Genomic DNA, 11,234 nt, shown 5'->3' with positions numbered 1-11,234 from the left:
ACTTGGATTGCACATTGAAAATGTCATCTGTTGTAGGAGTCAGATGTATTGAGGAAGTTGTAGGATATAGCACACCAAGGGGGTGGCTTGGAACAACATTTGAAAAAGTTCTGCTAGTGATTGAGCTATCTTGAATTGCGGGGTGTTACCACCTTTTCCACAACAAGCTTCCCATCCAAGGGTATGTGCTACCTTTTCTTGGAATGAGGCCTGTTATGACAGGGAATTTCTTTCTTTTCTCCCATAATAGTTTTGAATTTTTTTCTTTCTTCTTTCAATGTTTTTTTTGTTCTTTTCCCTACTCCCAAGGGTGTTTCCACATTTTCTTAAATAATAGGTTGGCATGACAGGAATTGAAGTCCTTTTCTCTCATGATCGATATATATTTGTTTTTTTTTTCCAAAGAGGAGAATGGCAAGAGTACCATGTATCAGAACCATCCTTGCCATCTCTACTAGATCAGATGGAAAGGGAACAAATGAGGGGTGGAAGGTGGATGTGAAGGGCTATAAGAATGAGGCTACCTCATCAGGATAAGCAAAAGGACTATCAGGAGTAATATGCAAAGCATCACAAAATTTGCAGTAGTCATAGGTATCATTGTGGAGGGTTAGCCACTAGTATCTAGCGAGCAAGGCCTTTCTTACTGTCACCTCTTCCACAAAGTGTTCTCCATAGGGCTTGTCATGACATGCTTTTGGAACTATTTCAATCTCATCTCCTACAATACATCTTTGCAATGCTTCATCTTTGTCTTTCTTGTACAGAGCGCCACCTTATAGGGTGTAGGGGACTAATTCCAACATGAGCTTCTTCTTCTCATGGCTGGAAATACTAGGGGGTTATTGTTGATTTGCCACCCTAAGAGGTTGGCTATGTTTGCATACCATGGGGCTCCTCTTTGTCGCTCTCAGGGATTCGTGATAGATGATCATCCACCAGGACGTGGGAGCAACCAAGCTTGGTAACCACTTCAAATTTGACTTCTAAAATAGAAAGAGCATCTCATCATTCATCCCTTCACATCAGCTTCATTCACAAGAAGGATAGGGCCTCATGATCCACATAGAATTTGAAGTACGCCAACAATAGGTACAATCAAAATTTCTCCAAGGTGAACACCATTGCTAGGCACTCAAGCTCCGTCACTATATAGTTTCATTCTCTGTCTGTTTTTTTTGCCTTGCATAATAGATAGGTTGGCATAATACTATGCCTAAGCCTTCAACTAATGCATTAGTGTGCACAAGGAACTACTTCATCCAATTAGGAGGTTGTAGGATGGGTGCTTCAATCAGATACTATTTTAGGGTGTTGAATGCCTCGTCATAATCGGTGGTTCATGTAAAATCTGCATCTTTCCTCATGAGCTTGTGCAAGGGGGATGCCTTTGTTGCAAAGTGCGCATGAACCTTATGTGATAGCCCACATGGCCAAGGAATCCCCTCAACTGTTTGAGGTTGGTTGGTGTTGTTAAAGCTGCAATCTTCGCAATCTTGGCAGGGTCTGCTGCTATCCCTTGTGTAGAGAGAATGTGACCCAGAAGAACTCTTGAAGAGACTCCGAAGATGCATTTTTCGGGGTTGAGAGAGATCCCATACTCTTGACATCTATCAAAGCATTGCTCTAGGTGTTCCCAATGCTCACGAATTAGGCTATAGACATAGAAGTCATCTAGGTACACCTCAATGAAATCATGCATACGATTTTAGAATGCAGCCATCATCACTAATTAAAAGGTAGCAGAAGCGTTACAGAGCTCAAATGACATCACTCTATAAGCATAGGTTCCCAATTCTGTTGTGAAAGTTGTTTTGGATTAATCTTCTTCTGCGATCTGGACTTGATTGTATCCCACTGAATCCATCCAAGAGGGAGTAGAGCTCATGACCTACCACTGTGTCCAGGTGAAAGGGATAGGGAAAAAATCCTTCTTGGTCTTGGAGTTCAACTTTCGTAAGTCCACACATATTCACAACATTACATTCTTCTTGGATACTACCATGATGGGCGAAACCCATTCATTATTGGCCCACTGGATAGATAAACTCAGCTTCAAGAAGATTCAACAATTCGACTTTCACTAGGGCGAAGTAATTTGGATTCATGCACCTCTATCTTTGCTTGGGATCAATCCCCTTTAGATCTTTGTAGGACCATGTAAACACATCCAAATTCTCCTTCAAAAGGTCATGCAAGACTGACAACTCTTCTTTTGGAAGACTAATACCTACCTTCAGGTGATGTTCAGTACTATCAACATCCATGAAATTTAATTAATTTTCACCTTCCACTTCGCTGATGAAGGTCCCACAGACCGTTCTGGGTAGAGATCCAACTCCTTTAAGGTTGTGGTTTCCTCTTTTGATGCTTCACTAGAATCGACTTCTTTTTTTAGTGGAGAGTTAGCTTGCTCCTTGGGATACTGAAAGGGTATCATTGCCATTTCAGATTTTATGGGAGGGTTATTAATCTCTTGACTCAAGGATTCATCTTTCGATGCCTCCAAGAATGTCACACAGCAGGAACCTTCAAAGGTCTGTTTGGGATGTAGGACTAGTGGTTGTTGCCAAGGTGTGTCATCATCATCCTCTATTGAGAAGGGTAGATTAGGGTGGCAAGAGCCCCTATTGAAGGAAGGTTTATTTTTCTTGATCCATTTCTAACGGATATTTTGGATATGACGTGACTCATTAGCTAGTCCAAAGGGTACCAAAGTCATTCTGTCTAACAACATGGGATCTTCGGCTTCTATAGCCTCTGAAACTTCTTCCTCATCTGTGCCTTCTGCGGGTAGGATAGATTCTTCTAACTTGCTTTCATAGTTTCCTTCTGCAATGTCATCATCATCCTCCTCAAAATCTACCTCCACCTCCGTAGGAGCTTTGTAAAAGAAGATCAAAATAACTATTGTATCTTTTGCCTCTACCTCTGCTTCTATCTCTGACTCAATCTCTGTCTCTGCTATAGCCATGTAATAGGGAGAAAAATACATCCATGTTTCTATCTTGCTATCAGAGGTGACTTCAGAAGTCATTTTGGGTTCAAGCATAGGAGGTATTCACCCATTAACAAAGACTTTGCTTCTTTCGGGAGTTGGCTTACAATGCCCATTATCAGGGACTATGCCTTTATTTTCTTGAGAAAGATCTGTTTAACAACTTCCTCATCTCGTGATGTGCCATCTATTACCTCATTGGAAGAGTCTGTGTGATGACTTCAATGGAAGTGGATCCATTACTTTTTTGTGATCCATATAACTTCAACACCACTTTGTTGGGTCCTCTACCTAAGGTTAGGGTTCCTTTGAACCAATCCATCCGTATCGTCACTTCAAAAAGCCATGGTCTTTCTAGCTATAGAGGATATGAGGTCCCGTAGGAATTTGATTTTGCCACCAGATAGGTCAACCAATAATCTCTTCCTGCGAGGGTCGTCTTCACATATGGGAGAATGCCCAAAGGCTTAATTATGCTTTGGTTTGCCACAGTCGTCTGATAAGCCACTGTGTAGGTTGCATTCCTTGCAAGCCTAGATCCTTCATTGTCACATCTGTCATTATATTCATTGATAAACCTCCATCAATCAATGCATCTACAATAAAGGATCCTTCAATCCACATGCCAATATTTGGGGTACCAGGATTCAGAAGGCGTTAACCACATCTACTTCTTTCACATGTTTTGGAGCTTTGTTAGACTTAGTTGCTATCAAGGGAGAAATCCTTAGGCCATGTCTTTTGGTCAGTATGCTTTTGAATTTCTTTTCGGAAAAATTGGGAGGCAACATCAGAATGTTAGATTTGGTTTGAAGATGTCTAGGTGTTTGACTAAGTCATATTTTTTCATAGGATCCATGGTCTTCTCCAATCGGCTAGGGAATGGGGCAACACTCATTTTGATCTTCCCTCCTTCCTCTAGAATCGGCATCCTCCATCTCTTAGACTTCTAGTCATGTCTCTGCAATTGTCTTTGTGGTGCTCTGTGGTGCTCTATACTATATTGTTTTGCTATTCACTATTCTGTTTCTCCTTGGAAAGATTGAACTTTACTATTTTGGTAGAGGGAACATTCTCCTTTGAAATTTTGGATTCTCTTTTCTTGGCACGCATTATTGCAGCAACTTCCAATTCCACCAAATTGGAGGCAGATTCTTGGGTCTTCTCTTGGGTATTAGGGATAGCTTTTACAAGACTTGGACTACGATAGCCTTTTTCAGTGTGGCATTCTCCTTTGCATTGACTGCATAAGGATTTGTAGTCCATGGATCTTCTAGGGTTTGGCAAGTTTAGTGAGATATGTCCCTTTTCTCAGTATCATGAAAGGTGAGAAGGATCGAAGCTTGCACCAGAGAGCTATAGTAGGAGAGCAAGAGCAAGAGCAAGAGAGAGAGAGACTCACAATGTGGAAACTCCAACAATCACAATGTGTGATTGGTCTTTCCTTTATTCATATGTCATTAAAAGAATAAAGAATTAAGTGATGATGACAGGCGCCCGCCGCCTGCAGTGTGGTACTCTCAGTGTAGTAATACATGGGCGGCTAGGCGGAGGCGCCTTTACCCCCAACAACCTCCCACTTAAAGGTGAATTTTCCCCATTGAGGAGTGAAAAAGAAAAAGAAAAGACTGTACAACATGTACACATGTACAATAGGATGAGGAAAGACGTCATCCCATCCCATGCCCATCAATCTCTTGAGGAAGGCAAAGTGCTTCGTAGAGAGGCTTTTACTGAGCAGATTTGTAGGATTTTGGTTAGTCAAGATCTTGACAAGGTCAAGAGACATGTTCTCAATGATCCCACGTATGAAGTGATACCTCACCTCAATGTGTTTTGTTTTTGCATGGAAGACCGGATTCTTGGCTAACTAAATATCACTCATAGAATCCGAATGTAGGGTAGGGATAGCATCAATACCAAGGTCATGAATCAAACGACCCAACCAAATGGTCTCCTTGCAAGTCTCAGTGGGTGGCTGTAATATATTTGGCCTTTGTGTAGTAGAAAGGGCCATGCATTTTTTCACCCTGGACATCCATGAAACAACACCTCCAACATAAGTGAACATATAGCCTGAAGTGGACTTCCTATTGTCTGCATGTCTTGCATAATCAAAGTTAGTGTATCCCATGATTCTTGTATCCTGACTTCCATAGCATGTGCACATATCTATAGTGCCCTTTAGGTACCTCATGATACCCTTCACGGAATCCCAATGCTTCTTGCCAGGTGTAGCCATATAGCGTGCCATAACACCAACTGCAAAGGAAAGATCTGGATGAGTGGCTATCATAGCATACATAAGACTACCCACTGCGGATGCATAGGGAATCTTTGCCATCTCAACCCTCTCCTCATCTATCTGCAAACAATCGACTTGTGGTACCTTCACATAAGAAGGCAATGGACAGCCAATAGGCTTCACGTCCTGCATGCAAAAGCGCTCAAAAACTTTATGAATGTACTCCCTCTATGATAAGTAGAGGAGTCCCTGATGCCTATCGTATCTAATGCGCACAACAAGTATGTGAGAGGCCTGTCCTAGATCCTTCATCTCAAAGCTCTTCTTGAGTTGAGCCTTAATAATATCTAGCTCATCATGAGCTTTCCCTACTAATTGCATGTCATCCACATAGAGTACCAAAATAAGCAAAGATCCATCATGGGCTTTGTGTAGAAACATGGATCCATAGCACTACGGATGTAGCCCTGTGACTACATAAAAGCATCGAACTTATGGTACCATTCCCTAGGTGCCTGCTTCAAAGACTTTTCTTCAACCTGCATACTAGGTGCTCCCTGCCAGCCTCTGTAAAGCCCTTATGCTGCTCCATGTAAATCTCATCATGCAAATCCCCATGTAAAAATGCTGTCTTGACATCCATCCAATACAAGTCCAAGTCAAGCTGCGCGACTAAGGCCAAAACCAAGTAGAGGGTGGTCATCTTAACCACAGGAGAAAAAAGTTCATCAGAGTCAACTCCATACTTCTTTTTAAAACCCTTAACACAACAAGTCTTGCCTTATAATCCGGCTTGGGGTGTCCATGGGTACTCTTCAACTTGTACACCCATTTGCATGGCAGAGCCTTCTTACCACTAGGCAAGGAAACCAAATCCCAAGTCTCATTTTTATGCAAGGAGTCTATCTCAAACTACATAGCCCTCTCCCAGGAGTGACTATCACCCATGTGCATAGCTTCATCATAAGTAAAAGGATCTCCTACATCTATAACCAAGACATGATGCATTGAGGGATGAAATTTGTCAGGGGGCATCTATCTTTAGTAGAATGCCATAGTGCAAGCTCTGTTATTGCCCAACATTCTACCCAACACCTTGACCATGAGTACATGCTGTTGGTGGTGCTGCAAGCTATCCAATTGGCTGTACAAGAGCTTGTGGCTCCTCCTAAAATATAAACATGAGGATCTCCACTATCTTCTCAGGCTGCCTATGCATCTTGTCTTCATGGAAGACCACATCATGGCTATGGATGACGTTTTGCACCTGCGGATCCCATAGATGGTAATCCATCTCTCCTACATCTCCATAGCCAAGGAATATGCATTTAACACTCTTAGGATTTAGCTTGTTATGCTTATCTACACGTAAATGTGCATAAGAGGGAGACTTTCCTATCCATACCTCCTCAACAACCTAGAAATTAATGGCACTATAGGATGATCTATTAATGATATGCATGTCAATCATAGCTGCCTTAGCCCAAAAGTTTTGGGATAGGCATGCATGGCTAAGCATACTGCGAATCCTCTCCTGGATGGTCCTATTCATCTCCTCAGCCTTACCATTCTAGGGAGGGGTGTAAGGGGCGGTCAATTGATAGAGATTATGTGTCAATGCAAGTACATGACATACATCGTGCATAACAAAACTGCTGCCAGAAGGAAATTGCAGTCTAACATCACCAATGCTGACAATCTCAAGAGACCTATCATCACCCAAGCACACAGAACTTGAAACAGAATGGTATGAATGGAACCACTCTCGGTAGGGTGTCACATGAAAGGACGCACCTAAGTCCAAGAGCCAACACTATGCATACATAGAGTGTATCTCTGTCATCTACTACGAAGCACTAGATGAAGCTGCTGCAAGGATATAATCCCCATCACTATCCTTGGGCTGCATAACATTGATCTCTTCAATTTTAACACTTGACTTAGCAAGTACTATGCTGTGATTAGAAGACTTTTCCTGCATGTTCTCTTTCCCCTTGTCTTTGTGCTTTTCATTGTGCAATTCATGACACTATGGCCTTATGTGGCCTTTCTTCCCACAATGATGACAAGTCAGATTTGCATTTCTCCCATGAGACTTACGCGACTTACCACGTGATTTGGACCGAGATTTTTGTGTATCCCATCCATAGTCATTACCATGGTCATTCTTTTCATTTCCATCATGTCGGTCTCTAATTGTCAAAGCATGAGATACATGAGAGACATCCAAATTTTTACAGTTTATCTCTTCCTGTAGAAGAGAGCTCTCAACATCAGATAGCTTCAGAGCAGTGGAGAAGCTTCAGAGTAGAAGAGAGCTCTCAACATCAGATAGCTTCAGAGTAGTGGAGAAGCACATAAGGCAGTGCAGAATACATCCCAAGAATCATTAAGAGGTTCAAGCAAGAACAACGGAGTGACATCCTCTTTGAAATCAATGCCTTATGAAACCAAGTTCTTAAGAATAGTATGAAATTGGCTCAGATGAGCTGATATGGTCACATTCTCTTTCATGTGGAGATCCATAAAGCTGTTTCAGCCAATACATTTGACTTACAGGACTTTTCTTGTCATAGAGGTTTTTGTTATTATCCCAAAGCTGCTAAGCATAATGTGCTCCTCAACCACATTGTAATGCACATGTTCATTGAGAGACAAGATGAGAGTGGACTTGCATAACTCATCAAGCTCCATCCATTCATCATTAATCATAGTTTCAAGCTACTCTCCACTCAAACTTAGTGGCTTTATCTATGATTTCTGCACCAATGCCTTCCAAAATTGGCTCTTCCAATAGGCATACTTCGTACCATCAAGCTTAGTGATGTTAAAGATAGCACTATTGTTAATGGAAGAAGATGCCATATTGCAAGCTGAAACACTGCAGATAGTTCAAAACTGCTTGTTGTGAACAATAGAAAATGACAAAAAAACCACCAAAACCAAGGCAAAATGGTAAGAAACAAGTATTCAATGATGCTACCCACCAAGTACCATCAAAAGTACATCAAACTAGGATGATTCAACATGAAAAATACATCACAGTCTAGAGATATATGCTTACTGTAATAATTTGTAACAGTGTACAATGAGAGCTGATAATAGGAAAAAAACAATATTCCAAGTCAACCACTGACTATCAATGCAAAACCACATCAAGCCAATATCAACAAGCATGTAACACTCAAACTGACATGAGCCAACACCCAAGCATGTCAGACAAAGTCCGTTAGTAAAGTTAGCACACCCCCTAATCAGCATGGCAAAATGTACATACCACTGCCAAGACTGACACAAGTCGGTGTCTACTCAGTGAATACAAAGCTGAATCAACCCAAGCACATCTACACGGACCAAGAGATCTCAGTCTCAAGAATTCAAAAGCTCAATATGCATAACCCACACTGCTCAATGTTTGATAAGCATACAAAGACACTCCCATTGGCACAAAAGCCATAAGTATTAGGAATATAAGCTCAAACAAAGCATGTAAGAGCACCAATGATAGAGTATCCAAGATCATACATCAGTAAGACATCCAAAGCATATGAGCGGTCAAGCATCCAATGTCATGAAGAAAATCACAATCAATCTCACACGAGCCAAAGCAAGACCAAAATAAGCTCTAGAATATCCAAAGTCAAGCCCAAATGAAGCTCCAGTAGCATTCAAGTCCAAACAATGTAATTAGCATGTGTAGGTAGCATAAGCATCAAGCATGCACCAACGGGTCATACATAGACCATATGTATAACCTCTGTCACAAAGCATGCCACTGTAGACCAATGTTAAGTAAATATCGATCAATACAGAGCTCAAACAAGGCTCAAAATACATTCCAGAACCATCCAAAGCATTTGTCAACCTTCATTTTCATCCCAATAGTCATATGAGACACCTGGGAAGCACCCATGTGACCAATAGGAAAATCATAAAGTGACTAAATAAGCTTTAGCCTTGGAGTGTAGAACAATGATTTACTATGTTAAAATAAGTATTTCAGGCCACTAAATCATCTCCAAATGATGGCCAATCAATAGGCATACATTCCCCTAACATTCAGGGACCATTCGAGACCCACCAGCTGGGCATAAAATGTCAATGCTATCCAAGCATAAATATAAAGTGCTGATGTAACACTATTTGTGGCTGCCTGTGGACTGTGGAAAAAAATCTTGGATTGAGATAAATTAGTCCACAAATCAATGCCAATGATAAACCACCAATGCTGAGCATCAAGGGGGTGTTCCCAAGTGCTAAATGAAGTGTTTTCAAGCTGCCAATGAGTGCCAAGGGAGAGTTGAAGTAAAAAATGATTTTTTGCATGTCTTCAAGCTATCATAAATAGGGTTGATGTTGTTGGGTATCTTGCTGGTCCACATGGCATTAATGGGGTGGAAGGGGGACTCAAGTAGGGCCTAAAGAAGGCCTACACAAAGCCTTGTCAAGCCTAATCAATGGTTGGCTACCGCTTCCTATTGTACCCTACAAACTAAAATAAACACTCAAAAGAATGCTTCAATACCTCTGAAGGAATGCCTTGAGGGTGCCCAAATAGGTCGGGTAGGTGCTCGGGAAGCCAGGGAGTGATCAGAGCTTGAAGGAGTTGGATATGGCTGCCAAGATTGAGAAGCAATGGTGTATGGATTTGAATGAATGCTGAAGGAGTCACAGACCAAGCTCAAATGCTCAAGCAACCATGGTCTAATACCAGTTGAAAGGTGAGAAAGATTGAAGCTTGCATGAGAGAGCTATGACGGGAGAGCAAGAGCAAAAGAGAGAGAGACTAATAATGTGGGAAGTCCAACAGTCACAATGTGTGGCTGGCCTTCCCTTTATTCATCTGTCACTAAAAGAATAAAGAATAAAGTGATGGTGATGAGTGCCCGTCACCTACAGTGTGCAGGCACGGGTACTGTCATTGTATATGAGTGGCTAGGTGGAGGCGCCTTTAGCCCCAACATGTAACACTCGACTTCTAATCTCTGGCTACCATCAAACTGTCATCCTCTGTAACTTTGAGAGTGAAACCTCATTGGGCCAAAATTAGGACCGAACTCCCTAGGCTTTGGTCCGATATCCTAAGTTTATAAATCTTTCTTCTTCATCTTTCTTCCTTCTTTCATGGCATCTCCTTGAGAGAGCATATATCCTTTGTGTTGTTCTTTCTTAAATAGTACGAACAAAAGGCTCTAGGGATAGTTGCTTTTCAGATACATTCAGTGGCTAAATATCTTGCTTCATGGCACTTTCCACACCATGTATTAGATCGCATCACATATCTTCCACCTCCTGCATGGTTGGATATGTTAGCAGTATTTACCTTTAGTGTCTACACCTCTTCTATAATCACATCCATCAACTTCTTCTTGATGTTTGCGACTAAATTGGACAAGTAGTCTTTCAAAATTTCTCCTCCTGGAGCACTTGCGATAGGGTTTTGGGAAACCTCTGTAATCATCACATAGACTGGGTAGGTTGATCCAGATGGTCCTCTATTCTGATTCTGATTTAGAGCTCGTGTTGAGACAGGGGGTTGTTGGTTCCAATTGGTAGGGTTCCATTTTTGTTGTTGAGTTGCTATTAGGGGAATTGTTTGAGGCCACTATTGTTGTGGTTGAACCATCATTTGAGGTACTTTCGTTTGTGGCCACGGTGGATTTGGTGCACTATACTGTGGCACTATTTGCATTTAAGGGTAGGGGTACGGAACTATCCCTAGGATTGCATTTGGTGGTATACCATTCTTGGCATGGGAGGAGGTAAGATTCCTCTTCCTAAGGTTAGCGACAACCTTTCTTCAACTTCATCATACAATCTTGCACCTTCCACCACTGTAGTTTACAGATTGACTGGTCTTCTCAATCCCACAAACTTACAAACTTCTGGTTGTAGGCCTCTAAGAAAAACTCCCTTCTAAATGCCTTCATCCAAGTGATGGTTGGTCCATCTCTTCAGTATGGATTTCATTCTAGAGACATATGCTTCCAT

Source organism: Lygodium microphyllum, chromosome 16 (genome assembly GCF_053477565.2).
Source record: "Lygodium microphyllum isolate KBCC chromosome 16, Lygodium_microphyllum_v1.1.10, whole genome shotgun sequence".
Lineage (NCBI taxonomy): Eukaryota > Viridiplantae > Streptophyta > Polypodiopsida > Schizaeales > Lygodiaceae > Lygodium > Lygodium microphyllum.
The sequence above is the reverse complement of the archived record's forward strand: the minus strand, read 5'-3'. Positions refer to the sequence as shown.